The 11,912-nt window shown below is 38.1% G+C and overlaps 1 pseudogene; it reads right to left on the bottom strand.

Annotated features, from left to right (window-relative positions):
- Window positions 1-3,882: 3,882 nt before the first annotated feature.
- The window catches only part of LOC102853535, a 48,052-nt pseudogene continuing 40,022 nt past the window's right edge, over window positions 3,883-11,912 (bottom strand).

The raw sequence follows: 11,912 nt of genomic DNA, 5'->3' as shown, positions 1-11,912 counted from the left end.
CTCACTTCCGCCCAAGACCACGCTTGTCAGAGCTTCCGAGGGCTTGCTCCAGCCGGAAATCCTGGGTACCTGTGAAAAATGCCTGTCCTTGCTTATATGCAGTGGCTGCGGCAGCTAGTCAAATAATTTTTCATCATATAATTTGAATAGTTATGAAGAAAGGATACAACCCTAATACAATCTTGGAACTCTGTGTAGTAGTTATTCTCTGTCCTCTAGGGTCTTTTTGAGTTGGAATCGACTTGATGGCAGTAAGTTTGGGATTTGGAATGAATGTTTTAGTCAAGCACTAGATTAACTGTGAGGATGGGCTTGTTCTTGATTTTAAATCTTTAAGTGTTCCCCTGTTCTGTTCAAATAATTGCTTCTTGGTATAGGTATAGGTTTCACATGAGCACATTTAAATGTTCTGACATTTCCATTCTTCTTAGTGTTAGACATACCTTATTATGACCCACAGAGTAAAATGACTTTGCATAATCAGTAAATCACAAATAAATATCTCTTTGGTAGTCTCTGCTTTCAGCCAAGATACATCAGACATTGGCAATTATATCACTTGTACCACTGCCTCTTCTAAATTCAGCCCTAATTACTGGCAATTCACAGTCCAATGTACTGTTCAATCTACTGGTCCAGCCATTTTTCATAATATTCAATAATATTTCACTTGCATGTCACATTAATAATACTGTTATAGTTTGTTGTTTCATCTTTTTTTTTTTTTAGGAGTGGAAACAAATAGGTATCTAGACCAGCCAATTGGCAAGGTAATTGTCTTCCAAATGTATTGGCAGAGACTGGTGATCATATATCAGGGTTGCATCTGTTTCTAAAACACCTCAATTAGTTTTCCATCAATTTCTGGGGCCTTTCTTATTTATTTTTTTTTCCTAATGCCATCAGTGCACCTTGGACTTCTTTCAATATCGTTGATTTCTTGTCATATGCTAATTGCTGAAATGGTTACTAGTCAACCAATCTTTTTTTTGGTACAGTGACCCTGCACATTCCTTTTGTCTTCTCTTTGATGCTTCCTGAGTCATTCAAGATTTTGCCCATATATTTCTTTAGTATTGTAACTTCTTATTGTTGTTGCTGTATACTGTAGAGTCGAAAGCAACCCGTAGCTGACCCTACAGCAGGTTTTCAGAGGCAGTTAATCACATTGGAGGAGATTGCCCATCCTTCTCCCATGGAACAGCTGGTGGCCTCAAATTGCATACCTTCTGGATTGCAGTGCTACTTCTTGCCACTAGGCCACCAGAGCTCCCTGTTGAATTTACTTTTTTTGTTCTTTCAGCTTGAGTAATGCAGAGTGAGTTTTTCCCTTTTGTTTTTCTAACTCTAGCTTTTTGCACATTTCATTATATTTTGTTTTGTCTTTTCAAACTACCTTTGGTATCTTCTTTTCAGTTCTCTCACCTCAGCATTTCTTACCATCTTTTTAGCTTCTCTTCATTCCATTCATTAAGTTTTAGAGTATATTCTGAAGCAGTTTGGTCTTTCCTTTTTCTTTGTCTTTGTAATGACCTCTTGCTTTCTTCATGGGTGATAACCTTAATGTTATTTCACAACCCATCTGGTCTTTGGTCGTTAGTGTTCAGTACATCAAATCTCTTCTTAAAATGGTTTTTAAATTCATCTGTAATGCACTCAAAGTGATATTTTGGGTTCTCATGAACTTTTTCCACTTTTATTAAATGTCAGTTTTAGCTTTCATATGAGTAGTTGATGACTTATTTCTGCAGTCAGCACCTGGCCTCACTTTAACAGCTAATATTAAGCTTCTACAACATCCTTTCCTGATTAAAATACTCAGAAATATATATATAGGGGGGGATTCCCTCAACATGGGAAAAAGTATTATATACAAACATTATTCTCAATGGAGAGAAACTAAAGACTCTCCCCCTGTAAACAGGGACCAGCCAAGGATGTCCACTGCCTCTATTCCTATTCACTATCGTATTGGAAGTTCTAGCTATGTTAATGAGGAAAAAGAAGGAGATACGTGACATTCAAACTGACAAAAGAGGTGGTGAAACTGTCTATGCAGTTGATATGATAGCATACCGAAAACCCAATCCATCTTCCGATTTTAAGATTTTTTTTTATATTCTTCATCTCTTTAAAGAAATGTAATCAATTTGATTCCTGTGTAGCCATCAGGTAAAGCCTATGTGGATAGTCACTGTTCATATTTTCCTTAAAAAAGTATTTTCAAATAATGAATCTTGCATTGTAGATAATTCTGTCATGCAATGTCCAGTCTTATTTCTGTCACAGTTGGAAAGGTCATGGTTTCCATTCGCCAGAGTCCTTGCTTTTTGTTTCTAACTTCTATATTGAAGGCGCACATTACTATTAATGCATCTTTGTTGCATGTACAATCAATTTCAGACTACAAAAGTGGGCAATAATCCTCAGTTTTTTCATCATTGATTTTAGTGGTGGGTTTATGCATGTGATATCTGGTTGTATTAATAGAATTCAGCTGATGTGTAGGATTATTATCCTAGAACTCACATGTTATATTTCAGGATAGATCTTTAAATATTCTTTTTGACCATGAATGTCACACTTTGCTGAATTTGTAATTCAGAAATAATAAATCATGTGATTGTCTGATTCAAAATGGCCAATATCAATCTATCTCAGCTCACTAATACCTGGTATGTTGATCTTTATGTGTTCTGTTCATATTTGACAACTTCTGATTTTCCTACATTCATGCATTCCGTGTTCCCATTACTAAGGATTGTATGCAGCTGTTCCTCCTCAGTTTTAATTTTGCCACTTCAGCAAATGAATGTCCTTCACTGAGTGAAAACTTTACTCTATTTACATCATTTTGGTAGACTTTACGTTGAGGATGTAGTTCACGCACAGTCTCATTAGCCTTCAACCTGAGGCGCTTGACTTTCAGCATTATTTCCAGCAATATTTTTCAGTCATCTATAAGGCTTTTCAAATCCTGTTATTGCACAAGGTGCTGGCCAGTCCTGCTTCTTAATTTATTTTGTTCTGGAAGCTTTGCTGAAGCCAGTCCACCATGGTTGACCCTGCTGGTAAGCGAAATACTAATGACATAGCTTCCAGCACCACAGCAACATGCACGTTATGACAGTATGGGAAAGAGACCAACAGGCATTGGAATTTTACTTTATGAGACAGAAAAAGCATCTTAAAAATTAGAAGATGGATTGGGTTTTCTCTATACACTATCATATCAACTGCATAGACAGTTTCACCGCCTCTTTTGTCAGTTTGGATGTCTCTTATCTCCTTCTTTTTTCTTATTTATGTAACTGGAACTTCCAATACAATACTGAATAGGAATAGAGGCAGTGGGCATCCTTGCAGGGGGAGTGTCTTTAGTCTCTCTCCATTGAGAATGATGTTGATCTTTGGCTTTACATATAATACTTTTCACCATGTTGAAGGAATTCCCCACTATGTCTATTTTTCTGAGTGTTTTAATCAGGAAGGGAAGTTGGATTTTATTGAAAGCCTTTTCTACATCAATTGACAGAATAAGGTAGCTCTTGGTCTTTTCTTTATTAATGAATTAAATTCATCGTTTTTCTTATGTTGAATCAACCCTGTATTTTGGCCATGTATTATAGAAATGATAATAGGAAAATAAAGAAAAGGGAAATTATTAAAAATAACAAATTCTGTTGCAAAATCAAGGAAAAATGAAAAAATTATCACAGATTTTTCGTGCCTTTTGAGAGAAAAATTTTATTAAGAGTAATGGCAGAATATACAGGATTTATTGTCTAAACTTTTCAGTGATAGCCAAGATTGAAAACTTCCTAATTATGTAAAACTGCAATTTTTTTAACTTAATTCACTTTATTTGCTATACTAAATCCACTATGTGGTGGCCTCAGCTGAAACCTGAGTCCACTGCATGAAGACTCTGGTGTGAGTCTTTACAAGATGGTCAGTGAATTCGTGGTAGGGAGTCTTGGTGAACACAGTCTCTTTCCAGAGATCTGGGGTCAAGTAGTTGTAGGTCTTGGAGATGGCATCAAAGGTGGCCTTGGCAACGTTGCTGCAGGTAGCTCTGTAACCTCTGGCTGAGGCATAGCATTCATCAATTCCGGCCATCAGCAGCAGCTTCTTGGGCATAGAGGCAAAATTGAGTCCAGTGCCTCGGGGTGCAGAGGTCAGATGCACCAACACAGGCCACAATGCCTAGTCACCTAACAGGGAACAGTGTGAGGCTTGCCAATCTTGTTCCCCCAATAGCCACACCACACAGGGACAATGGAGAGTCCGGCCAGCATAATGACCCCACAGATGGCAGTAGCTACCTCCTTGGGGCACTTGACACCCAAGCCAACATGACTATTATAATCTGCTGTAACAACAAAGGCCTTGAACCTGGTCTGCTAGCCTGCACGTGTCTGCTTCTGCACAGGAATTATTTTCCTTTCTTATTTTTTTATTAATGATTTTTTTAATGCAACATTTTTTTACAGCATATTCTTTCCATTTAATGATTTCCAAGCCCTAATCCTTGAGCAACATCCCCAGGAAAAAGTCAATGATCTCAGACAACTGATGGGCAGGGAGAAGAGAGAAATCTCTTCCAAGGATTTGATCTTCCCATCTTTGATCAGATGGCCCAGCTTAGTGATGGGGAGCCACTCCCTGTCCTCGCTTTACTTCCTGGAGCTCCGCGGCCCCTCCCAGGGCCTCCAGGGCTTGCAGGTCCTCTGGGCCCTCCCACTGCACCTGCATCATTGCCATTTGGTGTTTTTTTTTGGCAAAGACGCTGAAACTGGAATTTTTAAGAACAGTACTTAATCTTATATACCTTTAAACAGCTCTCTCTCTCTCATCTCTTTCAATGCAGTATCCATAACTTATTCCATCTTAAAAAGTTTATATAATTACATATTATTGTCAAGACATGAGTTCAGAACAAAGGCTGAACAGTAGAGTGGACTTGGGCGGCAGGAATTGTATAACAATGAAATCATTTTTCTTTTACTTTTCAAAGAGAAGAAAGAATTGGAAGGAAGGAGTGGACAGAGGGAAAAGTGCAACAATGAATGAATGGAAATCCAAAATCTCTGTAAATTTTTATTAAAATTAATAGTAATAGTTTTAAAATACACACACACACAAGAACAGCACATAAAATCAATGTGCAGCATCTTCTTATGAGAGTTGAGATATTCCAGACATGTGAAAAGCAAGTTATATAGAAATATTTGCCCTGTATTGTTGTTGATGTTGTTATTGTTTTTGTTTTAAATGAGAAATTTTCAGATTAAGCCATTTTGAAAGCACAAAAATTTAGTAAATAGTGTTTTAGCACTGCTTTTTATTTCTCTCCAAAGAAAGATCATACTTCAGAAATATAATTCGTATTGATTTTAAAGCATATATTTGAAAGGGTAAGTTACCATGAATTGATAGTCCTGTCTTGAAGAATAATCTTCAAGAAAGGACAGTATTCAATAAAGAAAGAATGTGACAAATCTCTCTAAACTGAAATAACTAGTAAGTATAATAAGATTAATTAGGTAAACATTTACATTCTTTCCAACTCAGCTATTTGGTACTCTGTGTTGTTGGGTGGTTAGTGGGAATACAGGGATACATGGAATTGCCAGATCAGGAGGCTGTATTGTAGAAATCATTCTAACCCAAAATTGATGTGTAAATGAGGTGGGTTTAACAAATATTGGGTCCCTCTGAAACTAGATGTTAATTTTCCTTAACGTACTTTCTGAGTACCAAACACCCTCTCCTTTTAGAGACTATATATAGAAATCTCCTGGACTGGTCGAAACTGAAAGACTGTCTGCACAGTTTTAGAATAGTTCCCAGCCAAACCTTGGAGCAAACAGCTAGTGAAAATCCATTGGTTATATTCAGGCAGTAGTTGGTGAAAGGCTCTCCCCTATTTCTTTTAATGATAGCTTTGTGCAGAGCTGAAATGAACAGCTAATGAGACTCCCAAAGATGGGTGCTGTGCAATAGTATTCCTGCTAAGGGAAGCAGCTGGTTTCCAGGAACAGAAATAATAAGGCTTCCACAGAGCTGATATAACTGGTCATAAAGATGACTCCAGCCTCCTCCTTCAGGTCTGAGAGGACTTGTAATTTCCTATAAGGTCATATCCCTCTCTCCTTTCTTTTTCCTCTCAACTCAGGAAGCCTGCAACTGGTCCTCCCTGGGGAGCATTTTAGAATAGTAAAAATGATCTTCTATGCTCCTTTTAGCCTGGGCTTTGAGGGCAGTGCTTGGTCATTGGTAGACTTTTCATCTTCTGTTTGAGGAGCACAGACACCACCTATATGGTGGGTCAACTCAATTTGCTCTGATTCTTTTTGTCCTTCCTTTATAATGCTTAAGGGCTTCTTAAAGTTTTTATAGAATCTGAAATCTCATTTCTTTTCATTTGTATTCCATTTGTACCAAACTGAATCTCTTTAAAGCCATAGAAAAAAGTCAGGCTGAACTATAAGAAAATAAGGAAAACAAAAATCTTGGGAAGAAAGTCCAAGATATTTACTATTTATACATCACAACTCATTTTATCACAGAGGCTAGATTACCCTTGGAGTTCCATTTGAAAGTGAAATGTTTAGTTAATGACAGTTCCTTCAGTGTAAAAGGCTGAACCAGTACAGGAAGTCACATGGTTTGCATGTGACTATTGACCTTGCTGAAGGACTGCCTTCATGGAAAATAATTACTTCAGAAGGTGCTTGTGATTGACTGCACCTTGACACCAGACTTTGAAACCAAGAAGTTGTTAAGAAGATTCACAAATGTTGGCAAGAATCATCTTCATCTGAGTCAAATGAGTCTAAAGTGGCCCAATAGGAAAGCCCATACTAGAGGTATTATTATAGCAGGAAAAGGAGAAGCAAAGACCCAAAACCCCATGATTCTTAAAATCAGATTAAAAGGTTTAATTCAGAAAAAAAGAAAAACTATATACCAATGCAGGAAGGCAGTGACCCATGTAAATGAGAACTCAGGAGTCCAGCTAAAGAACTAACAAAGTTAGATACAATCCAGGGAACAAAGAAATTATAAGAAGTGGTTCGGTTAATTAGTCATTGGTGAGATCTCAAGGAGCATAGACTGGAGACTTACAGGATTTTATTAGATAAATTAATATTGAGGCTTACGGTGATTGATTTCAGGAACTAATTAGAAAAGTTTTCAATCATAGTCATATACACTTCAGGTGGGAATATAAAACATAACCCGTTCACTCACTGTCTGTAATCAAGTTGGAACTGACTCACGGCTTGTCCTCCACTGGTTTTCCGAACCTGTAAATCACACAAGAGATTCTTGCCCCCCTTTGTCTTGCAGAGCAGCTATATGATCCCAGCCACAGAAGGGCTTTACCTTTGCGTTAGCACCCCAGCTCTCTATGGACCATGCCACCAGAGCTCCCCAAAACATAACTGAAGGGCGTTTAAATTATTGTAATCAAATTTATCAGGAATTCACAAAGCATCATTATGGTCCCAACATCTGATTTCCCCAGATGAATTGTTAAACAGTGAGCCTTTTGTCTGAGAAACTTTAAATCAGGTAGGTTAAATCCCTTTCAAACAATTCTTCTTTTTCTTTTTTTTTTTTTCTCATTACATCTTTGTCAGGAATACATATTTCTTGGACCAACTTTATTATTTTTTTATTTACTGCTAGTTTATTCACAAAACTCTAATACATTGTTTATAAGAACAAATTCTTTCAATTTTCCTCACCCTTCCTCCATCAAATTGTGAAACCCTATGATTAATCCCCCTGTCCCCTGCACATCCTCATCCCTCTGCTTCTACCTTCTGCCACCATATTTAAAAAAACAAAACAAAAACCAGTTGTGTCAAAATTCTATTCTTGAGAGTGTCTTTCTGTCTTTCTTTAATAATCTGGCTTAACCATAAAGAGAAATTACTTCTTAGATTTATGGCTTCTAGCAATTAACATAGCAAATAAAGGGAGATTGTGAGTTGTGTTGATTCTACAGCCATGCAAACATGAATCCCCAGGCAGACAGGTAGGCAAGAAAAAGTTTATTTCAGCAAGTTGTTGCTGTTGTTGTTAGACACTGCCAAGTCACATATGACTCATAGCAACCCTATGAACAAAAGATCTGAACACTAGTCTATCTTGTGCCATCCTCACACTTCCTGACACACAAGAGCCCAATAGTCACTGTATTAATCCACCTGGTTGATGGGCTTCCTCTCCTTCACCAACCCTCCACCTTTCACAACACCGTGTCCTTACCCAAGGAATAGCCCCTCCTAGCAACATGCCCAAAGTATGTGAGTGGAAGTCTCATAATTCTTGTCTCTAAAGAGTACTTCTTCTACACCCTCTCCAAGATGTATCTATTGGTTCTTTGACCATGGGACATTCAATGCTCTTCTTCAACACCACAGCTCAAAGATCAGTTCTTTTCCTATCATCCTCATTTATTGCCCAGGTCTCAGATGCATAGCAACTAATTGGAAAGACTATCGCCTGAATCAGGCACACCTTAGTCCTCAAACTGACATCATCACTCCTCAATAATTTGGATGGTCCGTAACTGCAACTTTTCCCAAAGCAATGTGTCTCCTTATTTCCTGACTGAAGGCACTAAGACTGTTAATTGTTGATCCAAGCAAGATGAAGCTGTTGATGGTTCCAATCTCCTCTCCATCCACCATGACACTGCCTATTGGTCCAGTGGTAAAAAATCTTTGTCTTCTTGACATTGAGATGCAATCTGTACCCACAGCTCAATTCCTTGATCCTCTGCAACAAGTGCTTCAGGTTTTCCTCACTCTTGGCAAGCAAGATTGTGTCATCTGTATAACACAAGTTATTAATAAGTGTCACTCCAATTCTGGTGCTATTCCTTTACTTAGAGTTCATCTTCTCAGATAATTTGCTCAGCATACAGATTGAATAGGTTTAGGGAAAGAATATAACCCTGACACACTCCCTTCTCCCTTCTTTTGTGCAAACAGAGCAGGGGAACACTGCATGATTCAGCAAGAACCAAGTTTAATTCAGTACTTTCAATTTGGTCAAAGGGCTTTAAAAAATTTATCCCTTACAGAGGGTAGAGAGACAAGAGTTGGTTTAGTGGAATATGACCTTTATACAAATGCTTTTAATAGCCCTGTAGTTGTTGTGTGCCATTGAGTCAGATGTGACTCATTGCTGACCTTCCAGCAGGTTTTCAGAGGCAGTAAATCACATGAGAGGAGACTTCTCATCCTTCTCCTGTAGAGCAGCTAGTGATTTTGAACCCTGTGCCTTTGGTATTGCAGTAGAGATTCTTACCACCTGGCCACCAGAGCTCCTTCATATTGCTGTTATTGTTATGTGCCAGCAAGTCATCCACCACTCATAGCAACCTTATATAAAATAGTTCTAAACTTCTGTCATATCTTAAGCCAATCTTACTTCTTTCTGACACACTTACTTCCATTATTATCCCAGTCACTGAGTCAATCCATCTCCTCCTGAGTCTTCCTCTCCTGTGCTGTCTCTCTACCTTTCCAAGTAGGATGTCCTTCTCCAAGGACTGGCCCCTCCTGGCAACATACCAAAAGTTGGTGATACAGAGGTTCAAAATCCTTTCCTCCAAGGAGAAACTTGCTTTCACCCTCTTCAGTACATACCTGTTTTTTCCCTTGGCTCTCCATTGTATGTTCAATAGTCTTCTTCAGGACCACAATTGAAAGGCATCAATTCTTCTTCTTTCATCCTTAGTCATTGTCCAGATCTCTGATGCATAGGACATAATTGAAAAAACCATGACTTAGAGTAAGTACACCTTAGTCTCTAGACTGACATCATTGCTCTTCAGCACTTTGGAGAGGTCCCTGACAGCAGATTTTCCCAAAGCAATTTGTCTTTTAACTTCGTAACTGCTGGTGCCATGAATGTTGATTATGGAACCAAGAAAGCTGAACGTGTTACCCAGCTTAGTCTTGTCTCCATCTGTCATGATGCTGCAAACTGGCCCAGTGATGAGAATCTTTGTTTTCTTGATATTGAGCTTCAATCAATATTGAAGACTACAGTTCTTTACCTTCTGCAGCAAATGCCTCAGGTTCTCAGTTTCAGCAAGCAAGGAGGTGTAATCTGCATAACATGGGTTATTGATGAGTCTTCCTCCAGTCCTGATGCCACATTCCTCCTCATAAAGTCTAGCCTCCCTAATGATCTGTTCTGCATATAGGAGTGACAAGTTATGGAGACAAGATACATCCCTTATGTATACCTTTCTTTATCCTGAATCATGCAGTGTTTCCCTGTTCTGTTCTGACTACAGCTTCTTCATTTAAATACAGGTTTTGTATGAGCACAATTAAGGGTTCTGAGATTTTCATTCTCCTCAAGGTTAGCCACAGTTTGTTGTGATACACACAAATGCCTTTGCATAGTCAATGAAACACAAACATTTATCTGGTACTCACTGCTTTCAGCCAAGATCCATCTAATGTTAACTATGATGTCCCTAGTGCCACAGCTTCTTCTTAATCCAGGTTGCACATCTTGCAGTTCTCTACTGATGTATCATTCCAGTCTCTTAAAAAATATAAAATAATGTTTGGCAGGATCTTGCTCTGTGTGTGTTGGGTCACTTTTTTCTAAAATGAGAATAAATACAGCTCTCTTCTAGTCAGATGGCCAGGTAGTTGTCCTCCATATTTCTTGGCACAACCTAATGAGTACATCCAAAGCAGCAAACAACTGTTTGTTGAAATATGTCAGTTGATATTCCATCAATTCCTGTGGCCTTGTTTTCAGTCAATTCCTTCACAGCAGTTTGGAGTTTCTCCTCCATCATCATAGGCTCTTAATCATAAGCATTTTCATGAAATTCTTCTGCATCAGCCAATTCTTTTTAGTACAGTGACTCTGTGTTTCTTCCATCTTCTTTTGAGGCTTCTTGGATTATTCAATATTCTGACTTCAGCATCCATTCAGCATTCAGTATTATATCTCAAGGTTTGAATTTGTTCTTCAGTTCTTTCAGTTTAAGAAATGCCGAGACACTACATCCCTTTTGATTTTCTGACTCAATTTCCTTGAACATTTCATCACAATATTTTGCTGTGTTTTCCTAAGCTGCCCTTAGAAATCTTCTGTTCAGCTCTTTAACTTCTTGATTTCTTTCCATTACTTTAACTCGTTAGCCCTCTAGTACAATATTCAGAGTCTCTTCTGCCATCCTTCTTGATTCACTATAAAACCATTGAATTTTTACAAATGATCAAATATTTATAGTCTTGGAAGGTGATATCCTCATTATTTATTTATTTGAATTGTGATTTCAGTGAAAGTTTATGAAGTGGATTGTTATACCACAATGCAAAATTTAGTCACAATAGAAGTCTGTAAACAAAGTCAAACCAATGAGTGATAAATTGAGAAGAGAAGGTAAAATTGTCTCTCATAGACACACACATGTACCATAACAAAAAAGGGAAAAGGATATAACTAAGTCACACACTAGGACATAGGTATGTCTAAGAAAAAAAGCAGAGTGTTCAATATGTAATCTGAAAATTTGCATTGAATTGAAAACAAATTTCGTAATACCAAGTGGCTTTAAAAGTACAAGAAATATAAGTAATTTATATGTTGTTTTTGATGTTGTTCTGTGCCGTTGAGTCACTTGCACCTCATAGCGACCCTATGTACAACAGCTCTGAAACCTGCTCTATCCTGTGCCAACTTTACTGTCTCCAAAACACACCTACCCTCATTATACCAGTCACTATATCAGTCCATTTCATCAATGATCTCTCTTTCTTCGCCCCTCCACTCTCCCAGACATGATGTCCCTCTCCTAGGACCAGTCCCTCCTTGCAACATGCCCAAAGTATGTCAAGCAAGGCCTCAGAATCCTT

This window comes from Elephantulus edwardii, unplaced genomic scaffold, assembly GCF_000299155.1.
Source record: "Elephantulus edwardii isolate Elephantulus edwardi_28Jun2011 unplaced genomic scaffold, EleEdw1.0 scaffold00025, whole genome shotgun sequence".
NCBI lineage: Eukaryota > Metazoa > Chordata > Mammalia > Macroscelidea > Macroscelididae > Elephantulus > Elephantulus edwardii.
This window is presented reverse-complemented; position numbering and strand designations above follow the sequence as displayed.